This window comes from Podarcis filfolensis (genome assembly GCF_964270895.1).
Source record: "Podarcis filfolensis genome assembly, chromosome: 2".
NCBI lineage: Eukaryota > Metazoa > Chordata > Lepidosauria > Squamata > Lacertidae > Podarcis > Podarcis filfolensis.
In genome coordinates, this window is record NC_139605.1 from 79401741 (window position 1) to 79425315 (window position 23575).

Here is a 23575-nt window from a genome sequence, read left to right on the forward strand (position 1 = left end):
AAGGCAAAACAAGAGGAAGGGAAACCAAATTAGCAGGAGTTTCATGCAGAATCAGTGGTGGCACCAGAAAAAAAAGGAGGTGGGGCTTAGAAGAGACAAAGTATATTTTTAGGTGGGTGAGCTGTGTCGCACACATTAAGATCTCTGAAAGAAAATAGCACTATATGTTAATGACAGAAGCCAGCAAATAGGGGCAAGCTCCTTGTTTGGGGGGCACTTGCCCCCTCTGCTTCCCCCTAGTGCTACTCATGTGTATAACCCCATTCTCTGGAGCCTGGCCAGGAGGATATGATGATCAATGGCATCAAAAGCCAATGAGAGATCAAGAAGTAGGAACGAGGTCACACAACCCCCATCTACTCTCTGCAAAGGTCATGGATCAGGGCAATGAACTCATTGAGATTAATTTTCATCTCAGCCAGTGGAAAGTGTTGTGATTAATATATGTCCCATGGGCTTTCCAGACAAAAATTGATCCAGAAAACCAGCCTCACATGAAGATTAAATTTGGGGACTGAACCTGGAACCTTCTGCATGTAAAGCGGAGGTTCTAACTGTTGAGTCACAGTTCTTAGTCCCCTTAGGTATGGATTGGATCCTAGAATCAGCACATAGCCACCAGTCATTGAGTTTTAATTCTAGTTTAGGATTCCTGTTAGCAGTTTCTTCCATTGGGAAAATCCTGTGTGACTATGAATTATGAATTCTCAAATGTGATTTTTCTCGAATGAGAGGGAAGGAAATTAGCAGAGTTTCCAGTCTGATTCAGTTTGTGGCTCCAAGGAAATAGCTGGGTGATCAGCATAGGTGGCACATTAGACATAGGGAAGAAGCAATGTTAAATATTACATCGACTTACTCCCCCTTTATACCTTCAAATGTTGTTTCCTGCATATTTATTTTTGTGCTGAACACCTGAAATGCCAAAACAGAGGAAGGAGCATGCTGCTGTACAAACAAGCTCTAGTTAGAGCTACTGAAAATAATGTAAATGGGCATATTCCAGAGAAAGTTAGGTATGGCTCCTGCTACTGTTACAATCCTGGTGGCTTCAACGGCAAGGATGAGAAAGATTTTTCCAAATATTCTAGCCACAACCAGAAGGATAGTGTTAATTCCATTCATGCTGGAAGACATAATTCTCTCCTCACCATGATTTGGTGAGGATGCCCTTTTGCACACCTGTGATTAAGAGAAGTAAAAAGAATAAAGCAGCTATATGGTATGCACTGAGTGTAATGTGTACTTGGGCAGCTAGACTTTCATACTGCTGCTAGTTATCAGATACTTTCCTTTTCTTTAGCATTTAGCAATCTCAGTGTCAAAACACAGCACTCATTGATTCATTCATTTTACTTGTATGCCACTTTTCCACACACAAATTCATGCTCAAAGCGGCTTACTGCAAAGAAACAAGGATGCATTTCAGAGAAACACCACAAAACCAGTTTCATAATAACATAGCAAAATAATAACATAGTACCAATTTCATAGCAAAGCAATACCATAACAACAATTTCATAATAAAGTAGCAAAGTGCTAACATAGTAATGATTTCATAACAACACAGTAACAATTTCATAATGTAGCAAAGCAATAGCATAGTAACATTTTCATAACATATTACCAACAATCAAGGAGTGGCAGATGAAGATGAAGGAGTATGCGGAGTTGGCCAAGCTGGCCGGTAGAATCTGGAACCAAGGCAACCAAAAATTTCAAAGAGACTGGAGTAAATTTATTTGTTATATGAATAATTATTGCAAAAATGTGAAGACACTAGCAGGATTGAAATAAATCCTGCAACGATAAACTGAGGAACTTTTCATGATCAGAGAAAAGGAGATTATGTCAAATTTATTAAGATCAGAAAACTATAATTTAAAGTGCGAGTGTGTTTATTTGATAATAGAAAACCAGAGGAAGGGATGGTGGGAAGTCTTACGCTCGGCAGAGCAAAGACTATATTGTTGGTTTGTTAATGTAATGTTTGAAATGTTTTATAAAAAATAAAATTATATATATATATATATATATATATATATATATATATATATATATAACACAATTTCACAACATTTGTGTTGTTTAGTCGTTTAGTCATGTCCGACTCTTGGACCAGAGCACGCCAGGCACTCCTGTCTTCCACTACCTCCGGCAGTTTGGTCAAACTCATGCTGGTAGCTTCAAGAACACTGTTCAGCCATCTCGTCCTCTGTCATCCCCTTCTCCTTGTGCCCTCCATCCTTCTCAACATCAGGGTCTTTTCCAGGGAGTCTTCTCTTCTCATGAGGTGGCCAAACTATTGGAGCCTCAGCTTCAGGCTCTGTCCTTCCAGTGAGCACTCAGGGCTGATTTCCTTCAGAATGGATAGGTTTGATCTTCTTAAAGTCCATGGGACTCTCAAGAGTCTCCTCCAGCACCATAATTCAAAAGCATCAATTCTTCGGCAATCAGCCTTCTTTATGGTCCATAGCAAAACACGAATATAATAACATACAAAAAATACATTTTTATTCTATAAATTTAACAAGATTATATCACAACATGCAGCATCCAATAGCAAAAATAACATGGGGGCATCAGCTTAGTCCCAGAAATACTCCTACTGAGATGTTACTCATAGTCCCTGTCTTGCATCAGAAACATCCCTTCCAATATGTTACTCAGAATGGCCAGCTTGGTGCTGCAGAGCCTCCCTCTCAGCATTTGTATTGCCATAGCCTATTTGCATGGAGCTGGAGAGGAGGGCAGGAGGGCAATGAGGTTGTGGTTGCATGGATGTCCCAGTGGTAGCACTGGATTGGCAATGCTAGTGTCAGGAAGGTGGTTCTGCCCCAGCATGGCAGCCATTATGGTCAAAACCTTACACCTATTTGCCAAGAATGCAAATAATGTTTACGATATGATTCAATAAATGTCTTACATCTCCTAAAGGACTCAAGCCTGGTAGCAGTAGACTATGCAAAAAAATTATATTAATCTAACAGCTAAACATGCAAAGGCCCAAACCAAGCAGCTTAACCCTGGCTCTTTAAAACCCATCAACATGCAAGGTTCTTGGAACATATCAAAACAAGTTACTTAGAACACAGCTTAAAACTCCATTACAAGAAAACTGGAAATTCAAAAGTGGGCGCATTCCAATAAGCTGCATAACCTGATCCTTGCTCAATACCATGTTGTCAATTTAATGGTAAACATAACGTATGAAAATGCAAACTGCAGTGGGCAAAACAACAAAGTAGCCATTGATGTGATGCCTGGAAGCCTGCCCTCTGCACATCCTTTAAACAGATCCGACTGATGTTATTTTAATGCATCTCTTGGCACAAGAGCTCCTCCTATTCAGACAGAAGCCTTTAAGCAAGAAGAAATACTTCTTGTTTCTTTTGCACCCACCTCTAAACAATTTCACAGGAAGGAAGGAGGAATACAACATGGCCATGTTCTTTTGCACCCACCTCTAAACAATTTCACAGGAAGGAAGGAGGAATACAACATGGCCATGTTTCAGGTCACCTTTGAGTGGTCTGTTAATTCACTGTATCCTAGAAATTCTTTTAAATGGTAAACCGCAGCACATGAAAAGCACTAACCTGATTAAACATTTCCTTGACAGTTATTTCCACTGGATCCAGGGAAATGTATGAAAAAAAGTGTGCCTCTTGCTATTAATTAACTTTGTAACAGCTGTACCAAGTGTATATAGCTAATCTACAATAATATAATGAAACAGCACTGTCATCTTCTTGATGCTAAACACAAATATTTAACTGCCTTCCGCTCCCTACCCCTACATTGTAGGCTAGCATAATGAGAGGCCTCTGACAGTCAAAGCAGTCTTAAAGAAACCCTTTTCAAATGGGTGGAGGTGACCAATTTTGAGCTGTGCATGCAGCCATTTCAGAACATGTGCTTATTCCCTGAAGCACTGTGATGTTTGAAGATAAGAACCTAGGACAGAAATCCCTGCTATGAATGGATGTGTGGAAAGTGGAGGTAATCAATCATATACTGTTGTTTGCTGGGTTTTGAGTGTGCATCCTGTTAATCTAATCTGCATTTCTTGTATTTGTGTTCTTTGTGTTGAAATTGTTTTATAGGTTGCATTGTATTTGTTCATTTCATTTATTTTGTAAAGTGTGCAAAGGAACTTGGTTGATGGGCAGTCTAGAAATGTAAGTCATCATCAAAATCATCCTCCCAGCCTGCAGTTGATGCCTATAGCAGCTAGTGCCAGAGGCATGAAAAATAAGTTTTGCAATGTTCGTTTGGACTAATGTTCAAGGGGATGCCCATCTAATGAGCAACCAGAACTTAAGTGCCCTCTTGCCAAATATAACAAACTTAAATTTTGTATAGTTTACTGCGGGCTATTCTTCTTTATACAGCTGCCCAAATCTGGTTAGCTTTCTTTTAAGGTCAATTTTATTAAAGGAGAGTAAAGCCTGGTGATTGGCATTGAGCAATATGGACAACTCATGATTTCCAATGGAAGGGGGAAAGAAGGGGAAGCCTTAAAGGTAAAGGTAAAGGGACCCCTGACCATTAGGACCAGTTGTGGCCGACTCTGGGGTTGCGGCGCTCATCTCGCTTTATTGGCCGAGGGAGCCGGCGTACAGCTTCCGGGTCATGTGGCCAGCATGACTAAACCACTTCTGGCGAACCAGAGCAGCGCACAGAAACGCCGTTTACCTTCCCGCCGGAGCGGTACCTATTTATCTACTTGCACTTTGACGTGCTTTTGAACTGCTAGGGTGGCAGGAGCAGGAACCGAGCAACGGGAGCTCACCCCGTCGCGGGGATTCAAACCACCGACCTTCTGAACAGCAAGTCCTAGGCTCTGTGGTTTAACCCACAGCGCCACCCGTGTCCCCTGGTAAGGGGAAGCCTTACCAGGAATTAAATCATTAATATATAAACTAAATAGAAAAGGCACCCCAATACAGCTTTGTTTCACTCCTCACTTGATAGGAATTTCCTGGGATAATGCCTCTTGCAGGCCAAATCTCACTTGCAAGGAATTCTCTTGGCATAGTACTGAATGAGCCAAAGTATTTATCGAGTAGTAAGTCCTGTTTCTTCCATGCATGTCACTCCCATGAAAGTAAACATATTTCAGCTTGGGTGGGTTCCATGGAAGGAAAAATACAAAACCAAATTCTCCATTTGTAGCCATTTCTTGACAACAGGACATTGCAGCAGTCCTACAGATTTTTGTTTTACAAAATAAATCCACATAAAATTTAAGAAGTTTTGGCAATGTCACCAGGAATGGAAGGTGCTGTTTCCCAACCCAGTGCTCATTGTTTCTCCAGGGAAGCTGAAATGGTGACCTTGGTACTTGCGTTATTTCATGAAATCCATCAGGCTGCCAAATGCAGTTAGTGAACAACCCTATCATCTCATAAGTCTTGTATGACTTGTGCAAAGTTTTGAGCCCCTATTCTCCATATTTGGAGAAAGCAATTATAGGACTGTCACGAGGATGTGAAGTGGTGCATGGAAAGAGAGAGGCTTCAAGCAGTTGGGTATTGCAGGCACGTCCTGGCTGGGATGTTTGAGAGTGCAGGTTTGATAATCCTGCTGTTCGTTTCAAGCTGAGTTTGCTTTTTGCTTATTTGTTATTAGCTGAGACTGCTATTTTTTTCTCCTGGCTATGGCTATCTGACCAGGAAAAGTGTGCAGAAGAAATTGATAGATTTGTAAGCAAGTGCAGTGGAAATCATAATAATCACTTGCAGATTGATGCAGGTTCTTCAAAAAGCGCTACTTCAAAAAGCAGTGATGAATGTCCAGGAAGAAAATGAAAGGTTTGCTGCAAGAAAATGTCTATTCAAGGGAGTTAAGGGAACAATTTTTTAAAAATGGGAACTTTCCTGCCTCAGTTCCCAAATGCTCAGAGACATAATGAAGCTTCTTAAGAGGCAACACTTCTTCATGTATTCATCAAACAACAATGTAGATGAGTGACTTGCAAACACTCGTATTATGGAAATGATGCGTTCAGCATTGAACCGTACCTTATATGTTTGACAAAACATAAAATGAAATGTATTTCCTATCTGAAGAATTAAGAAAACAGTGTTTCATGGAAATACTTTTTCTTCCAAATTCATTGCATAATATTTCCAAAGGATATATAAATTCAGTGCAGGCACACTGAACGCAATCCACTGACGATTAGTCGTGCTTCAAAAAATCAAGTATTCATTTCAGCCTCATTGATTGTGCCCTGTCCATTCATTTTTTTAAAAATAATAATCACCCAGTGAGAGATAATAGTAGCGCTAAACTAGAATTACTGTGTTTTACAAACATTTCTCCACCAGCACCATCTAAAAGCATTCACTTCCAACAGTTTGTGAGTGGTTGCTTTGAAGCTGTATGTTCAGGAAGTATTGCTCTCAATCTGGATGGATTTCATTCACACTCAGTTGAAATAAATTAATTTTTTTTAAAAATGCTCAGTAGCACCTTAGAGACCAACTAAGTTTGTTCGGGGTATAAGCTTTTGTGTGCATGCACACTTCTTCAGATACACTGAAACAGAAGTGTATATATATAGTGGGAGGGTGGGGGTTTTCTCAGAAGGGTAGTATAAGATGGGTGATCGACTCAATGGGTATGGTAAACCTGTTGATGACTGTCTAAAGCTATTTTTGGTCATCTGCATACTATCCCTTGCTTTTTCCTGTAGGACTCATTGCAGTCGTTAACAGTTGTCAACAGGTTTACCATACCCATGGAGCCAATCACCCATCTCCTACTACCCTTCTGAGAAAAACCCCACCCCACCCTCCCACTATATATAAGGGTCTGGTGACTTCTGTTTCAGTGTATCTGAAGAAGTGTGCATGCACATGAAAGCTTAAACCCAGAACAAAGTTAGTTGTTCTCTAAGGTGCTACTGGACATTTTTTTATTATTATTTATTTCAACTGTGTCAGACCAACACGGCTACCTACCTGAATCTATTCACACTCAGTGATATTGTGAGTAGACTTGAGCCAAACCATCATTGAGTTGGTACTCTGAGGTGAATTGGGGGAATATGGAGCACAAAATTATCCCCCTGCCTCACACCCTAAACTTGTCATTAATTTTCTTCTTCTGTGGCTGTTTAAAAACTTCATAGTCACAGAAAGAGCAAGCCTGGAGGCACTGCTCCACATCTCCACAGGGAGATACCACTGCAGCTTCAGAAATAAATTTGTCTCCTCCCAGTCAGCTAGCACATGCATTTTGATTGTGATTTGTTGCATAGAATATAGCTGTACAACTACCACAAGCTCCTAGTGGATGGGCATGCCAATGTGGAATGGGGGGTGGGGAGAGTGCTGGGCTTGAATGAAGCAGGCTAGGATTCAAATGGTTGATGAGCTATGACCTGTATCTCTTGGCTATTGTTTTGCTGGCATAACATGGTAGTTTCTACATGTGCCATCCAATCTCCTTCAAAGAAAGTGCATGGTGCAAATCTGATAAGCAATGGGTAATTGTCTTTAGTGGTGTGCAACACTACCCCTCACATATCCACTGCTGGAACTAATACATGCATGCATGTGACACAATGTGAGATCAACTGCAGTTACATTCCCAAGAAGACTGGCAAAGTAGGTGCTACTTGTCAAGGGTGTTCTTGTGCCGTGTGAGAACAAGTGACTAAAAATACTCAACGTACTTTGTTAATGTTGCTATCACCCTGTTCTTGCTAGAGCTTCAATGAAAGTGAAACTGATAAGTACATTTTCTAATCATAGGGTGTAAATGAGCATCCAGCTGAGAAGTTCCCATTTCGCGAGATGTGCTACATCTGTGGGAGCTGACTCAATTGCCAGAGACTCCCGTTTGCTAGGGATCCTAGAAGTTCATCCTGAGCTGAAGCTGAGTGCTGTTCATTCAGTCTCATCTATAAATTGTGATTCCCAGCACTAAAATAATCGTGCGAGAGCCCAACATTATGTTTAAGTAAATTAAACTTCAGCTATGTCAGATAAGTTTGAATTAAACTAATACCCATTGTCAAAAGTTTCCTTTTGCAGAGCTAATGTAAACTTGCTAAGAAGTTAGGAAGGCTCTCAAGCACAGCACATTATGTAGATAGGACGGATTCACTGCCATGGTGAGCATTTCAAAAGCAGAGATTTAACACTTTGCGACACACACTGGACTGGACTGGATGATGTTTCCCCCATCCCAGTGTGTGGAGGGTACATGTGAGTATGCTGGATGGGAGGAGAGGGTCATTGTGCTCATGAAAGTATCACCCAATACAGCATGTTGCCTTGAGAAACCTACAGCAGAAGTGGGATGCCCTTTTCAGCCTGAGAACTGCATTGCCTCTTGGGAAATCTTCCAGGAGCCACATGGAAGTGCTGGACAGGGCCAGAGGCAAAAGTGGGTGTATAATAGGCTGCACTGCAACGGATGATAAAGGTTCCTACACACATCTCTCTCCATCCAGAGAAGCAAGAGGTGCTGTCGCAAGGTAAGGCAAAGGCACCTGAAGAGGCTGCAGAGCATGGACCAGTGAGGGGTGGGGTCTCAGAAGAAGGGGTCCAGTCTGGAGATGAAGCACTGCCTGGGGAAAGGCCTGAAGGCCAGATAGTGAGGCCAGAACTGAGGATCCTACCCCTGACCTAGAGCAAAGAAGAAACTGAAATAGATGCAACATTTTAGCAATGGCTTTTTAGCTAAGGGTGGGACTTTTATCATTTAAATACAGTCATGCAGAATATTAAAATTGGGGTGTGGTGGTGGTACACTTTTCAGCACAAATGCTTCCATCTTACATCAACATTATGCTGCACTTAAGAGGCTACAGGTGAATTGGTTTGGCATGGTAATAATCATAAACATGATTTTATTATTTATATGCCACCCATACGACTGGGTTGCCCCAGCCACTCTGGGCTGCTTCCAGCAAAATATAAAAACACAATAAAACATCAACATTAAAAACTTCCCTGAATAAAGCTGCCTTCAGATGTCTTCTAAAAGTTATATAGTTGTTTATCTGTTTGGCATCTGATGAGAGTGTGTTCCACAGAGCGGGTGCCATTACTGAGAAGACCCTCTGCCTGATTCCCTGTAACTTCACTTCTCGCAGTGCAGGAACCACTGGACCTCAGTGTCTGGGCTGAATGATGGAGGTGGAAACACAGAGGTTGCTATGGACCAAGGCCTAGCAGTCACCATCTACAGCTGCTGCATTATTTTGTTCAAACTGGCCCAAGAATATACAAGGACATCAAAAGGTAAAGGGGCCCTTGACTGTTAAGTCCAGTCGCGAACGACTCTGGGGTTGTGGCACTCATCTCGCTTTACTGGCCGAGGGAGCTGGCGTTTGTCCACAGACAGTTTTTCTGGGTCATGTGGCCAGCATGACTAAGCTGCTTCTGATGAACCAGAGCAGTGCACGGAAACACCGTTTACCTTCCCGCCGGAGTGGCACCTATTTATCTACTTGCACTTTGACATGCTTTTGAACTGCTAGGTTGGCAAGAGCTGGGACCGAACAACGGGAGCTCACCCCATCGCGGGGATTCGAACCGCCAACCTTCTGATCGGCAAGCCCTAGGCTCTATGGTTTAGACCACAGTGCCACCATGCATATGGTGCTGTCTCAAACTGTCCTGTATGGACTTCAGCAGGTTGCTTGCCATGTTCCTTTCAGAAACAATAAGGCCAAATGATACAGCGTTGCATGGCGCTCACTGGTTTATACTTCTTTGCTAAAATATGACTGCTCTCTGATGCCGAAAAGGCTTTCTGCTGCCAAGTCTATCATCAAATTAAGATGTAAGGATATTGCTGCTTTATTCAACTGGATGAGCCAGGCCTGGCCCTATACTTAGTCACTATGAATTGAGATGCCTCAGGCTAAAAGCTTTGGGCACCAGTGCTTGCTAAAGAGTAAACTGCCAGTAGTAGTTGTTGTTGCTGGGAGAGAAGTGGGAATTAGGATTTTAAACCTCAGTCCTGAAATGCCTTGTGATGTGGCATCTATTCCAGGGGTAGTCAACCTTTTTATACCTACCGCCCACTAATGCATCTTTCTTGATGGTAAAATTTCCTTACCACCCACCAGTGCTCGATGGAAGGAGGATTCAGCTTGTGTCGTAGAACCCCCTACCCCCCACCTAGAATCCCGAAATGCCCACTAGTGGGCAGTAGGGACCAGGTTGACAACCCCTGATCTATTCAATCTGCAACAATGTCTTCACAGCATGCACAGAAAGAACTTTTGTGGTATGCAGAGCTACTCATGAAACATGACTTAGCATCTGTAGTGGGAAGTGGTTTTGGTTTCTTTGGCTCTTTTGCCCTGATGAGCTTCTGTTTTGTTTTTTCCTGTGTGAGATAAGTTGCTTATTTGTTATCTGTGAATTTGAGCCAACTGAGTGTCTTGTTATCCTTTGGGCAGGAGCTCAAACGTTCATTGCAGGGCAAAATGAGAAAGGCTGCAATCAGATACATACTTAAGGAGGAATGTGCAGGCAGGCATAGGATTGCAATGAAATTCTTGTTTCAAAAGAGAAAGCCTTCACTGTCCTGTTCCTGGCATAATTGTGCTCCTGCTGCATGAAAATGATACCATTAATTACAAAATAGGTGGCAAATTCTGCCGGCCAAATAAAACCTCTCTCTCCCTCTCCCTCTATCCTCTACTCCTGCAGTGTTTTGCATAATTGTTATTCCTTTGACAAATTACTATAAACACATTTACAAAGATTTGCTGTTGTTTGTTTGTCTTTATGGCCAGTTAAAAGAAAACCTACTCTCAATGCTTACGTGATTTCTGACCATCAACTGTGCACATACAGTGACTCACTCCAGACCTCAGGAGTCTCCCCAGGTCAGCTCTCACCACCCTGGCCTGCCCCATCTGTTAGTGGTTTTTCCTGGCGGAGATGCTTCCAATGCCTCTTGTTTGCCCAGATGGCGGATGGAGTGCGTGTGTGCGCACGCACGCACGCACGCACACACACACACACACAAGCTGAGTCACATCAGTAGTCCTGCTCATGTGCCTCTCCCATCATTGGCATACAGCCCCTCAAATGTTACCCAAAAGGGAATACAGCCCTCTTAAGAAAGATTCCCCAGCCCAGGGCTGTATGCTCTCTGTATGAGGAGTTGCTTCTGATCTGTTATTATTTTTTTTAAAAAAAAATAATCCTATTTCTGGCGTGACAAATTGACCTGGCTGCTCAGCCATGCTCATGCTTGAGCTATTTTGATATGAGATCATACCTCAGCCATTGGACTCTTTTATCAGGCCCTGTCCAAGTGAACTGATCTCTGATCAGTCATTTGACTGATTAATTCATTGTTAGCATTGTCCAATCAGCTGTTCCACCTTCTGTGCTTGTCACTTTTGGATAAGCTGTTTGTGCAATTAGTAGTCCTTTTTACAGCCGTTTTACCAGGCTAACTGCTCAGCCATCACCCTTGATTGGCTCCTGTCAGAATATAATTGATTGCCCTTTCCCATTCTTTATTCTTACAGTACATTCTCTCTCGCCACCCTGCTCCCTCTCGCTTGCAGTCTAGCTCTACTGCATTCTAATCAGGACCTTTGGCTGCTTTATTCTCAGGTCTAAAAAATTAAGCTTCTTTCTTTGGTTCTTTTGCTCTTTCTTTGCTCTCTTTTTTTGTACGTGAGGTAAGTTGCTTATCTATTAAAAACAATGTGCAATTCATAAAGGATGTATTTCCATACAGTATAGAAAAGGTCAGAAAACAGCAACAAATTCAATCACATTTAAAATCTGAAACTCAAGTGTGTTAAAAGCTCTTTGTAAATAAAAAACTTTTAACTTGACAGCAAAACAAATAAATAGGGAAGCTCAGTATATTTAGCAATGTAGCCCGTCTTGTCTGTCTAACCTGTTAACCTTTTCATGCAGTCAGATTATTCTTTAATGATACCAAAACAAACCTTTTGTCAACAATGTTAATGTCATTCTCTCTCTCTCTCTCTCTCTCACTCACTCACACACACACACATCATCATCATCATCTTCAGAATCTGTGCACTGTACTACATATGCATTCACCAGGTGGCTTGTGATAATTCTACTAAATAATTCTATGTTAATAAACTATCAGCCTCTAAAACTGCACCTAAGTGGCTCTTAAAGTTCAAAGCAAAGTCATTGAGCAGATGTTCCATGTACACAGAACTGGGCCCAGAGAAGTGTGAGAAGAGTTCTGTCAGGGAACTGCCATCGGAGCCAAGAGTGGAGGTAAGGCTCCCCAACGATGCAGGAGAAGGGACCAGCAGGGAGAGAGAGAACACTTCCTTTGGGGAAGGAAATCGGCGTGACACCAGGAAGAAAGGGGAGCAGGGAAGGACTTCGGAGAGATGGCTCCAAGACTCTTCCACAGAGACCAGCGGGGAGAGCCCAGGACCTCCGCTGGCCACGCCCACTCTGCGCAGAAGACTTCCACGCAGGGAAGCTAGGCAGAGACTTGGCATCAAGCAGCTTTTATGTTGGAAGAAGTTCAGGAAACACCCACTGACGGATTCTGCCAGTGACTGAGACAGCCACGGAGAAAGGGCTGTCCAGCCAGGGAAAGGTTTAGCCAGACAACGTTGCCTAGAGCAGCAGCCCACTTACGCACGAGCAACCCCAATTCCCTTTACAAGTTCTATTTGTACAAGAGCATTTTCCCAGTCCTTACTCCCCACAGAAGCCTTCTTGCCTCCCCCTCCCCACATTTTATCAGGAAGGTCAGGGGAGAAAGAAAAGCACTGGACGTGGGATTCACTGGTGAACTGGTAGAATTTGAGAGTCTCCATTTTCTTTGAAGATGTGGGGATTCCCTTCCAGATCCAGAGTGTGTGGCTGGGCCTTGGCTTCTCTTCCTGAGCAGGCTGGTTGGAGAAGGGCGCTTGGGTTGACAAGCAGGATCTGACCTTCCGAAATCCCAAGGGTTAGGAAGAAGGGTGGGGATACTGCCAGGCAATTGTCCAGAATGGAGAGTCACTGGAGACAGGGAACAGCCTTTGGCTGTTCCAGAGAGGGTGTCAATCAGGTCTCCTTCAGTGCTGAGGGCCACTGCAGGACCCTATTCCTCTTCTTCTGAAAAAGTCTGGAGACTAAGCACTGGCAGGACCTGACACTTAGGCAATATTCAAAGGAATTTTGGTTCAGATAAGGAGGCAGTGACTTTTCTGAACACACACACACACACACCATTCTGAAACTTAGAAACTTCACAAGTTAAGACTGACTCCCATCAGTTCATCAATTAAAATCTTAGTTGAACTGGTTGAAGAATAACAAATCCATCAGTTGAATGAATGAATGAATGAATGAATGAATAAAATAAACTGCAGTCCTATATGAGTGGTATTCAGTTGTGGTGCCCCACAGACCATCTGTGTGATGTTGGATCTTGTCCTAGGTATTTGCATAGACCTATGTATGGTAAACTTACCGGTAAGTCTTTATTCAAAAGCTCCCATACATACAGGTCTGATTAATACTCTCACCACTCAAATATTGCAGCTTTTCAATTGCCTTTATGTGCTTTGCTTTCTGTTTATTTCTATTGCTTTTGATGCTTTTCTTAACTTTTACATCTCCGGTTTCAACCTTCTTCCACCTTCTTCCATTGAGTGGTTCTTGGTATCTAATTGTTATATATCCTGCCTGAGCCTTCCTCAGACAAATCCCCCCCTCCCCACTTCTGGATATTGGTACTGCTGCTTCCTTCAATATCTTTGTTTCACATTTTCCAATGAATGAGCTTTCCCACTTCCTATTGCTGCAAGCTCAATTGCCCTTTTAGTCCAATCTCCTGCTGGCTAATCACTTGAGGGCTTTTTCTCTCTGCAATCCTGTTATTATCTGATCAGTTACATCAATCCACCAGTTTTGCTACTAGATTATTGTAGTTCCTGCTGTCTAGTCATTCTATTGAACTTGAATCAATTCCAGTTCTCTTCTTAAATAATCAAACCAAGATAGCAGCAAATATTTCAATCTGACTGAATTTCTGGCAACAGTATTAGACTGCAAAGCATTTAACAGACACCATTTTTGTTGAGCCAACATAATTTATTTAAATGCTTAAAGACACAGATATTGAATAAAGTTTCTAATTTTGGTAAATAAATTGAAAGGCGGCTATAACACAATTTCTGCCGAATAAAAAAACTGGACTTAATAGTTTGCAGATAAAATACATAATGGGTAATTCTATAGTGAATGATGTAACATTTGTCAGCTTCTTTACATAATATTTTGTGTTTTAGCTAATATCACTTAACTCTAATTTATATTAAACCACTGTATTTTTCGCTCCATAAGACACACCGGACCATAAGACGTACCTAGTTTTTAGAGGAGAAAAACAAGAAAAACACTATTCTGAAAGAGGGAGAGCTCACATTTGTGCGTGCCTGTGGCAGGCGGCTGCCTTGCCTCGCCTCCAAGATGACGCCAGAACTGGAGCAAAAAGAGGAGGAGGAGACGCTGGGGCAGGAGCCGTGTAAGCGGCTCTCCCTTTGCTTGAATTACACACGTGTAAAGCAAGATCTGTGCAGAGCGTGTCAGCAGCTCTTGCTCTGCTGGCTTCACAATGAGCCGGATTGCAATCACAAGTGTAGGGTGGGTCTTAAAACATACATTGCAGGGGTCAGAGGCCAGGGCAGAAGCGAAGACACTTGATTCAGGCAGTGGATCTGAGCCTCTCCCCTCCCCTGTCTTTGTACTGCTGCCAGCCCCAGTGAGGCATCGCCCACATTCCTCACACAGCCTCATTGCTGTGTTGTGGTGGCAGCCGGCACAGGGAGAGGTGTGGGTACCATTGCGGTGATGGAGCTGGAAGCAGTGCAGGGGCAGGAACAGGGTGGGGACCTGGACCTGTGTGGTGGGGTGGGTGTTGTGGGGTGGAGGTGGCAGCACTGGGGAGGGGGTGGTGCTGGGGTTTGATCCTGCTGCAAGTCACCTGCACAAAGTCACTTTCCAACGGGGCTGCCATCCGTCCCTCCTCCCACCTTGCTGTAAAGCCAGCAAGCGAGAGCTGCGCAGAGCATTTCAGCGGCAGCGGCTCTTGCTGGCTTTACAATGAGCTGGAAGGAGGGATGGCCAGCAGCCCCGTCCATCCCTCCTCCCGCCTTACTGTAAAGCCAGCGAGCGATGGACGGGAGCCATGGCTCTGGCTGTGGAGGCAACCCTCAGCTCATGACTGCAGCAGCAGCCGAGGGATCCCTCTGCCATCCGCTGCATTCGCTCCATAAGATGCACAGATATTTCCTCTTACTTTTTAGGAGGAAAAAAGTGTGTCTTATAGAGTGAAAAACACAGTATTTGTTTTTAACTGTCTTGATCTTTCTTTTACATGTTGGCCTGTTTCTTTCTTATTTTTTAAATATATTTTTATTAAAGATTTCTTGGTTTACAAACGTATGCACAATGTCTCTTTTTTCAAATTACGTTTTCTACAGATTAGTTTCCTTTGTTGAGACATTAGTATTACATTAGGAAGAAAAGCGGGAAAGAGGTGGAGGGGGGCATGGTGAGTGGGGTGGGATCGGATAGCAATGCTGAGATAAGGCAAGTAACCTTCAGCTCTATTCTGAGCCTGAGGTGATTCCTCCTCCCCCATTAGGGGTGAGGAACCTCTGGTTTGTTAGACATTTTTGGCCCACCAAGACTCTCCCCTTTGGCAAATGAGGCAGTTTTGGGAAAGCCATGTCCACTCACCCTACACCTGATGTCATAAGGTAAGGGTGGGGCTTGACTGAAAGGGTGGGACTTGTCCCAAGCACCTTTGTGCAATCCCTGACAACCAGCTAGCTCCTCCCTCCATCTCTTCCAAATGTCTGAGGTACAAAACACAGAAGTTGATTATTTATGGAACAATGGAACAATCATTCATAACTGTTATGTACTAAGCTTAGATCCTGGAACAATAGGCAGGTAGGATCTTAGAACGCTTGCAGGAGAAGACCAATCACGCTTCAGGAGAAAGTTAATCAGCCTATTAGGCTGGTAGGATCGTAGAATGCAACAACTGATTGGCCTGCAGGAGAAGACCAATCAGGCTCCAGGAGGGAAGCAGAATCAGCCAATCAGATGGGACTCATTGTGCAAATGATGTATATAAAAGCCTGAGGTTGGGGGGGGGGAATTCAATCACTGTTTTACAAGCTACAATAAAGAGCATGAAATTACTGCAGGAGTATATTTTAATAACGAAAGTTTATCTTTTAGTAGGTTTAGGTTGCTTTCATTCAAATTTATCACAGTGACCATGATTTCCAAACAAGGAACCCCTGAATAAGGAAGAATAGTCTCTTATCAGGAGACTACTTTAAAATAGATGGCTTTCTCTCCTTGTTAAGCTTGCTATTTCAGACTGCAAGTGACTAATACTGTAGGTTCTTATATAATAAGCCTTTGATGATGGCAGGAAGCATGCCTATTCTTTTCCCTTTCGGGGGGTATTTTATTCATAACAAGTACCATTTAATTACAGCAGTTAAAATGAGATTTATTTAGAAAGCAAAGCTTATTTTCAGACATTTTACAAAGGCCTGCTTCACGCAGCATGGTAAGTCGAACTATGGTAATTTTGAGAGATGAGCTTTCTCATACTAGTTGCAGATTGTGGTTGGTGATGAGACAGCTTAGCTAAGAGCCTGGCTTTTGATGACATGCTAAACCAAACTTGGCTCAGATCTGTTCAGCAGAGGAACAAAAATAGGACTAGAGAGAAGCAGAGCACCCATTAGCAGCTCCCCAATAACCAGCATAATTGCATGGTCCCAGTAAGCTATAGACTGGGTTGTGATGCTTAACATATCATGTAGCTATTCATTTTACAAGGAAATTCTTGTCTCAACAACGAATCATTCAGCTGTGTTTTGAAATCATAATTTCTTTCTTTAGAATGGATTGTTAATTTCATTTTCCTCTTTCCCTACATTTTATTGACTCCTTTTACTATTTTCTCCACCCCCCAAAATAATAGCTGCTTCCATCAAAAAAAATTTCCATTGATCTTTCATACACTACATGATTTTTTTTCCTTAAAAAAAATAAAAATACTCTTTCATTGTAGAGGGTAAAAGTTTTTTGTATGCTAGCTATTCTGAAACTGATTTGACCAAAGAAAAAAGGAAAGAAATAAATATGCACATATGCCACACTGCTAGTCATTCCGCTCACAGGGGACAGTTGCAAAGAACATGATTTGAGCATCTGCTGTTAACAGACAAACACAAATAACAACAAAGGACAGTACTTGTAGATGTGTTGAGGGTGGGGGAACCCATCAAATGACTCAATCATATATATTTTGTACATGATCTGAGGTCACATCTCCACCATACATTTGATGCACTATGATTCCACTTGAAATAATCATTTTTTGTTGTTTAGTCGTTTAGTCGTGTCCGACTCTTCGTGACCCCATGGACCAGAGCACGCCAGGCACTCCTGTCTTCCACTGCCTCCCACAGTTTGGTCAAACTCATGCTGGTAGCTTTGAGAACACTGTCCAACCATCTCGTCCTCTGTCGTTCCCTTCTCCTTGTGCCCTCCATCTTTCCCAACATCAGGGTCTTTTCCAGGGAGTCTTCTCTTCTCATGAGGTGGCCAAAATATTGGAGCCTCAGCTTCACGATCTGTCCTTCCAGTGAGCACTCAGGGCTGACTTCCTTAAGAATAGATAGATTTGATCTTCTTGCAGTACATGGGACTCTCAAGAGTCTCCTCCAGCACCATAATTCAAAAGCATCAATTCTTCAGCGATCAGCCTTCTTTATGGTCCAGCTTTCACTTCCATACATCACTACTGGGAAAACCATAGCCTTTATTATCATAACTTCCCCCAAAGAATCCTGGGAACTAAGGCTTGTTAAGATGTTGAGAGCTGAGAAGGACTGACTGTTAAACCACTCTGGAAACTGTAGTTCTGTGAGGTGAATAAGGGGTCCCTTAACAACACCCTTAACAACCTGCACTTCTCAGGGTTCTTTGGCTCTTAAAGTGGTATAGGTAGTGGGTGGCACTGGGATCTAAACCACTGAGCCTCTTGGGCTTGCCGATCGGAAAGTTAGCAGTTCGAATTCCCATGATGGGATGAGCTCTCGTTGCTCTGCCTCAGCTTCTTCCAACCTAGCAGTTCAAAAGCACGTCAATTGCAAGTAGATAAATAGGTTTCCATGCACTCTGGCACTAAGCATGGTGTCCCGTTGTGCCAGAAGTGGTTTAGTCATGCTGTCCACATGACCCAGAAATCTGTTTGCACTCCATAGTCAAGTTTGACTGGAGTTAACCATCCAAGGATCCTTTACCTTTTTTTTAGTAGTGCTTTAAGTGTATGGTATGGAAATGTTCTTTCTTGTTGCTTGTGATGGTTTTATAATGCTTGTTTTTTAATGCTCAGTTCATGTTCTGCGCAACTGGCACCTATGCACAGAGGCATTATTTGTTTTAAAGGCCCGCAGTCGCCTAATGATGCTTTCAGAATTGGGTGTGGTTGTGACCTGAGTTCATTGCTTGTAACTGGAAGCTGTCTAGTGCCTACTTCCTTAGGCGGTCAAGGAGAATGGGTACAAAGCACAATTGACGCATGGGCAAAATGTGCTGATTACATAAATGTTTGCTTTATCACAGTTTGGGAATGGTAAGTCAGAAACATACCACATAGCAGTGAAAAGGATGCTTTTTTGTGAGTATCATCATCTCTGTTACTGCAAAGATTGCTGTTGATGGGGAATGATATAGCAAGGAGAGTGGCTGCCAAAACATTTTCAGCAAAATGTCACCCAATCCTGATAACAGATTTCAGCGAACAGTGATGATGAACATTCAAAAGGCTGCCACTGCAGAGCTCAAACGTTTTACTAAATATTTGCAGCCTCAAAATTAATTAGGAGTTCCAGCATTTTGTGTGTGTTTTTGCTATGTAGAATGGTGCAGGCATTTTACCACAAACCATCTGCCTCTGGTAGAGTGCGGAGCAGGTCTTTGGAAATTTGGCTTCAAATTTGTACTCAGCCGTCGCAAGATGGCTTTGGGTGATCAATCACCACCTTTCCGTTTCCCTTTCGTATCGTAATATTGTAATATCAGTGAGTGCTATGAGGATTGGAGGTATAAAGAATTGTCACCTGCCCTGAACTTGCAATCAACAGCTAGCAGGTTATACAGTTATATGATTTGCTACTCATTATACTTAAGGTCTGCACTTTGCTGTAGTGTTCTTTGATCCAAGAATACTAATTGCATTACACTTTGGCTGGTAGATTGAATGAAAATTGCCTTTTCAAATTCTTTTAGTGGGAAAAGTTGTAGGTCAATAAAAGAGAAGGTGATTTGTATGCAAAATGTCCCTGATACAAACCCTCATATCTGCAGGTGGGGTTGACAAAGCCCCTTACCCAAACTCTGAGAGTCACTGCTAGTGTACACCAGGCATGGCCAAACTTGGCCCTCCAGCTGTTTTGGGACTACAGCTCCCATCATTCCTAGCTAACAGGACCAGTGGACAGGGATGATGGGAATTGTAGTCCCCAAACAGCTGGAGGGTCAAGTTTGGCCATATGTAAACCAAAGGTAGCCAAGGGGGTGGCCTCCAGTTATTGCTGGGGTGACTGGGGCTGATGGAAGTTGTAGTCCAAAATCATATAGAGACAACCATATTGACTGCCATGAATTGTATCCAACATAGCATTCCACAAATGTTCTGTCAGCTCAGGGATCTCTGCTTGTGCAACAGAACATTCTTCCCCCTCTCTTCCTCCTGCTTGTCCCCTAAATCTATTCTCGGTGTTCCCACAATCCTCTGGGGCAAACTAGGAGAGAACATGTGACCCATTGGCGCACGAGAAGTTCCGCTGCACATGCAGAAATCCTTGTGCTCTTGAAACAGTAGTTGCATACCCTCCAACATTTCTCCAATGAAAATAGGGGTGTCCTATTCCATTATGATTTATTATTACTATTATTTGTAAGATAATTGTAAGAGTTGCAAGGGACCCTAAGGGTCATCTGGTTCAACCCCATAGCTCTGGAGTTATGCCATAACTCTGGGTTTAAGATTATTTATTAATTGTGTTACGGAAACTGGAAATTTTTGATAAGCAGTGTCAGGGCCATTTGTTTAATCCCAAAGGACTGAATGCTCAAAAGTTGCTACGTTGCTCATTAAAGATGATTTAAAAAAGTGAAACAGAACTCTACCACTTTCTCTGGCAAATTGTTTATAATATAATCTCTATTAGGAGACAAAAAGTTAACACAATTTCAGAATCCAGGCTTCCTTTTTAGAAAACTCATTTATTCAAAGCTAGGCTTTTAATTAGTGCTCCAGATACAATCCTTAGTTGCTAGATTAATTGCAGAAAGCCTGCTCATTGTTTCAAATCCCCAGAGATATTTTTAAATCTAGTGGGCAGTAAGACTGCCATCTGTTTTGTTGGCTGATGGCTGCTTCTTACTGGAATAATTAAAACTCAGAATATCCCATTTAGAGACATGGGTTTTTCTTCTGATCTGCCATTCATGCCTTCCACCAACTTTTTTTGCCACCACACCTGCACCAGCTGGCTAAATAATATGAACAAACTGCCTCCCTATCTGGTTCAAAGAGCAGTAGCAATGAATGGCATGGAAATTACAGCTGTGCATCTTTGAGTTAGAGAATTGCTTTGGAAAGGATGTTCTTTAAATTGAGAGCCTTTAAATAACACTAGTCTTCAATTTCCTTGTGTTGCTGTAAATATACACTAGCCAGAATTTGCTGCCCTACTTCATTTCTTAGGTTCTCTGGACTCACTGAAGATAACTAAATACTATCCTCCGGGTGTGTGTGCGTGTGTGTATAGATATATACAATTTTATATTTGGAACTGAGCTGAACAGTCTCTATTAAGCAACTATGCCGAGAAAAGAAAGGCTAATTGAAGATTAGTTAGCCACCTCTTTCTTTCTTTTTCAAAATATCTCTCTTCACTGCTTTAAAAATGTACATAAATATGAGGCTGCTCAAGCCTTCATATTTTGCACTAGCTACAGCTTCTGAGTTAATCTCAAGGGTAGCCCCACACAGAGTGCACTGCAGGAATCCAGTTTAGAGGTTACCAGTGCATGAATGATAGCAGTCAGAATATCTTGGTCCAGAAATGGCTACAGCTGTCTTACCAGCTGATTCTGGTAAAAAGTACTCACAGCCAATGAGGTCACCTGGGCCTTTGGTAATAGATGGATCCAGGAGCACTGCTGGACTACAAACCTGTCCCTTCAGTGGGAATATAGCCCAATACAAAGTAGACGGTTGATTAGTTAGCTGGACCTGGGAACTGCTCATTCACAGTGCCTCCATCTTGCTAGGATTCAGAGTCAGTTTATTAGCACTCATCCATCCCATCACCAAGTCTAGGCACAATATTGTTTATGTAAAATTATATTAAACTATATAATTTAAGATATTAAAATTTCCCCCATTTCTAAATGAATTATGTAGGTAACCAGAACCAGGAACTGAATACCAGTAATTTTTTGTGCATTGGGAACATCACAGGGTGAAAAGTAACTTGGGAACATAATCCAGCAGTCAAACAGCAGGCGTACGGTAAGGTGTACACCATCACTTCATTGCTCAAAATGAAAGTTTCTCTCAACAGCAAAAAACTGACAGGGTGCCATTGTACATGTAGTTTGCTCCTTATATACATTCTTGTACATAGACAAACAACATGCTGGTTTAACACCAAAGCAGAAAAGCTTGTTTATGAGAAGTTATGACAAACTTTTGTTCTATCAGTGGTCTTTTTATACTATTTTCAACAGTTAAAAGAAAATAGTTGGCTATTCAACCAAGAATGTATTACCCTTCCCTTTTTTTACATGTTGCCTTTTCAAAGCTATTTGTGTGATATTAATGTTTTCCAAGGTATCCCCTGTGAACAAGAGATTCCACATTAAACAGAATGATTCTATATGAGCAAATGCAAACTGTATGTCCTTTTTGCCTAAAATGCTTTTACTGAGGTAGACCTGGAGGATGTAGCTTAGCAAACTGTGGGTGGTTGAAAGGATGGCAGAGAGTTTTTGAATAACACAGTATTTTGTTCTGAACTGGATGTTGATATCAAGCCAGCAGAGCCAGTCCCAGCTCTTAGGACAGAGGAATTTAGCCACCCTCCAGGTGCCCGGCTTGAATCCTTGTGACCTCCTGTCTGCGACTCCCGGCAGGATCAAGCGAGGTCTCCAATCGGCGATTCTTCCCAACGTGAAAGAAGAACACACCATTCCTCCCCCTCCTCTCCCAGGGAGGGGAAAGAGACAGACAGAAATATATCTACATGTCTTTATTTCTGTCGTTCCAGCAGTACAGAGAAAACATGTCTGTACCCTCTGATACCCAGCTGCAGAGAGAGAAAAACTCCACCCATGTACTTCCAGTACAGGGTCATGTGACACTCTGAGCTAACATCCGGTGCTCAGTGCACATAATAGACTGTCCTTTGTTGCCACGGTACAGTCCCATAACATCAACATCCTGTTTGGCTTTCCAGCCATCTGGAGCACTCAGCAGCATTGCTCCTTTTTCGTAACAACCTCCCCCAAAAGAATCAATGCATGTTGCGGCAAGCAAAGCGTGATCCAGAGAAGAAAACAAACAGTTGTTATACACATAACACTCCCCTGTTGTTTCAGTTCCACCCTTGGAACTACCCGCCACTGGTTTCCCCAGTGTACCTCTCTGGTTGTCTGGCTTCCAAGGAATGAGTGCATCTGCATTACCTTGGCTAGCAACTCTCTGTTGTGTCTTTGTCTCTGACTTAGACACAGCTCCAACCTGTCCTCGGTTGTGTACAACAGCAACACATGCAACAGCTAAATTAGCATACTCTTCTGAGTACCTTTTGGGTGGTTCACCCTTTGTGACTCTCTCAGACCTGCGTATGAGGTGCTGATCATCTCTGCTCACTGGTTCAGTCTCCGGACTCTTAGGAGAACCAGTTCCAACAGTAAACAGTGGTTCATCCTTCACCTGTGAAGGTCTATCCAATGTGTGAGATTTCCTCTCAATGACTGTGACAACTGAGCTCTCTGAGCTATCACTGTCACTCTCAGTACCACTGTACTCTGTGAAATCATCATCATCATCTGAATCGTCCTCTGTGGGAAATGTGTGCACTATGACTCTCTCCTTTTCAGGAGCACTCTCTAGAAATTTTGTAAGAATCACCTGACCAGATTCAGACAAAATTACTCTGTAGAGACCCTTTTCATATCCCACAAAAATGCCTCTGGCATTCTTTACTCCACCTGGAGCTTCTGTCCTCACATGAGACCCAAAAACCTTGAAATGGGCAACAGAAGGTTTTCTCTGGAACAGTTTCTCAAAAGGAGAACTTCCCAACTCTTTCGAAACCTTTCTCACCCACGCATAACTAAACGACATGAGTGACTCCGCCCAGTACTCATGTGGCAGATGTGAACTAAGCAATTGCGCATTCATCCCCTTTTGCAATTCTTTGTTCACTTTTACACAGACACCCCTGTTCCACGCTTCCGCTGAAACAGCAATCTTG

The 23575-nt window shown here is 42.6% G+C and overlaps 3 long non-coding RNA genes across 4 annotated transcripts in view; 2 read left to right on the plus strand and 1 right to left on the minus strand.

Annotated features, from left to right (window-relative positions):
- LOC310755164 overlaps positions 1 to 23575 on the minus strand; it is a 68965-nt gene that overhangs the window by 7443 nt on the left and 37947 nt on the right. The window contains exon 1 of one of the 2 annotated variants that reach the window (XR_014544199.1): positions 8510 to 8700. The exons of the other annotated variant lie outside the window; for it this stretch is intronic. This is a non-coding gene — a long non-coding RNA (uncharacterized lncRNA). Of the gene's footprint in view, positions 1 to 8509; positions 8701 to 23575 lie in introns of those variants that run through there. 2 annotated transcript variants of the gene reach the window in all.
- On the plus strand, positions 1132 to 4031 carry LOC310755180. Its single transcript, XR_014544214.1, has 2 exons — positions 1132 to 1705; positions 3808 to 4031. It is a non-coding gene; the product is annotated as an uncharacterized lncRNA (long non-coding RNA).
- Positions 9133 to 10740, plus strand: LOC310755166. The gene is made up of 2 exons (XR_014544201.1): positions 9133 to 9263; positions 10433 to 10740. It is a non-coding gene; the product is annotated as an uncharacterized lncRNA (long non-coding RNA).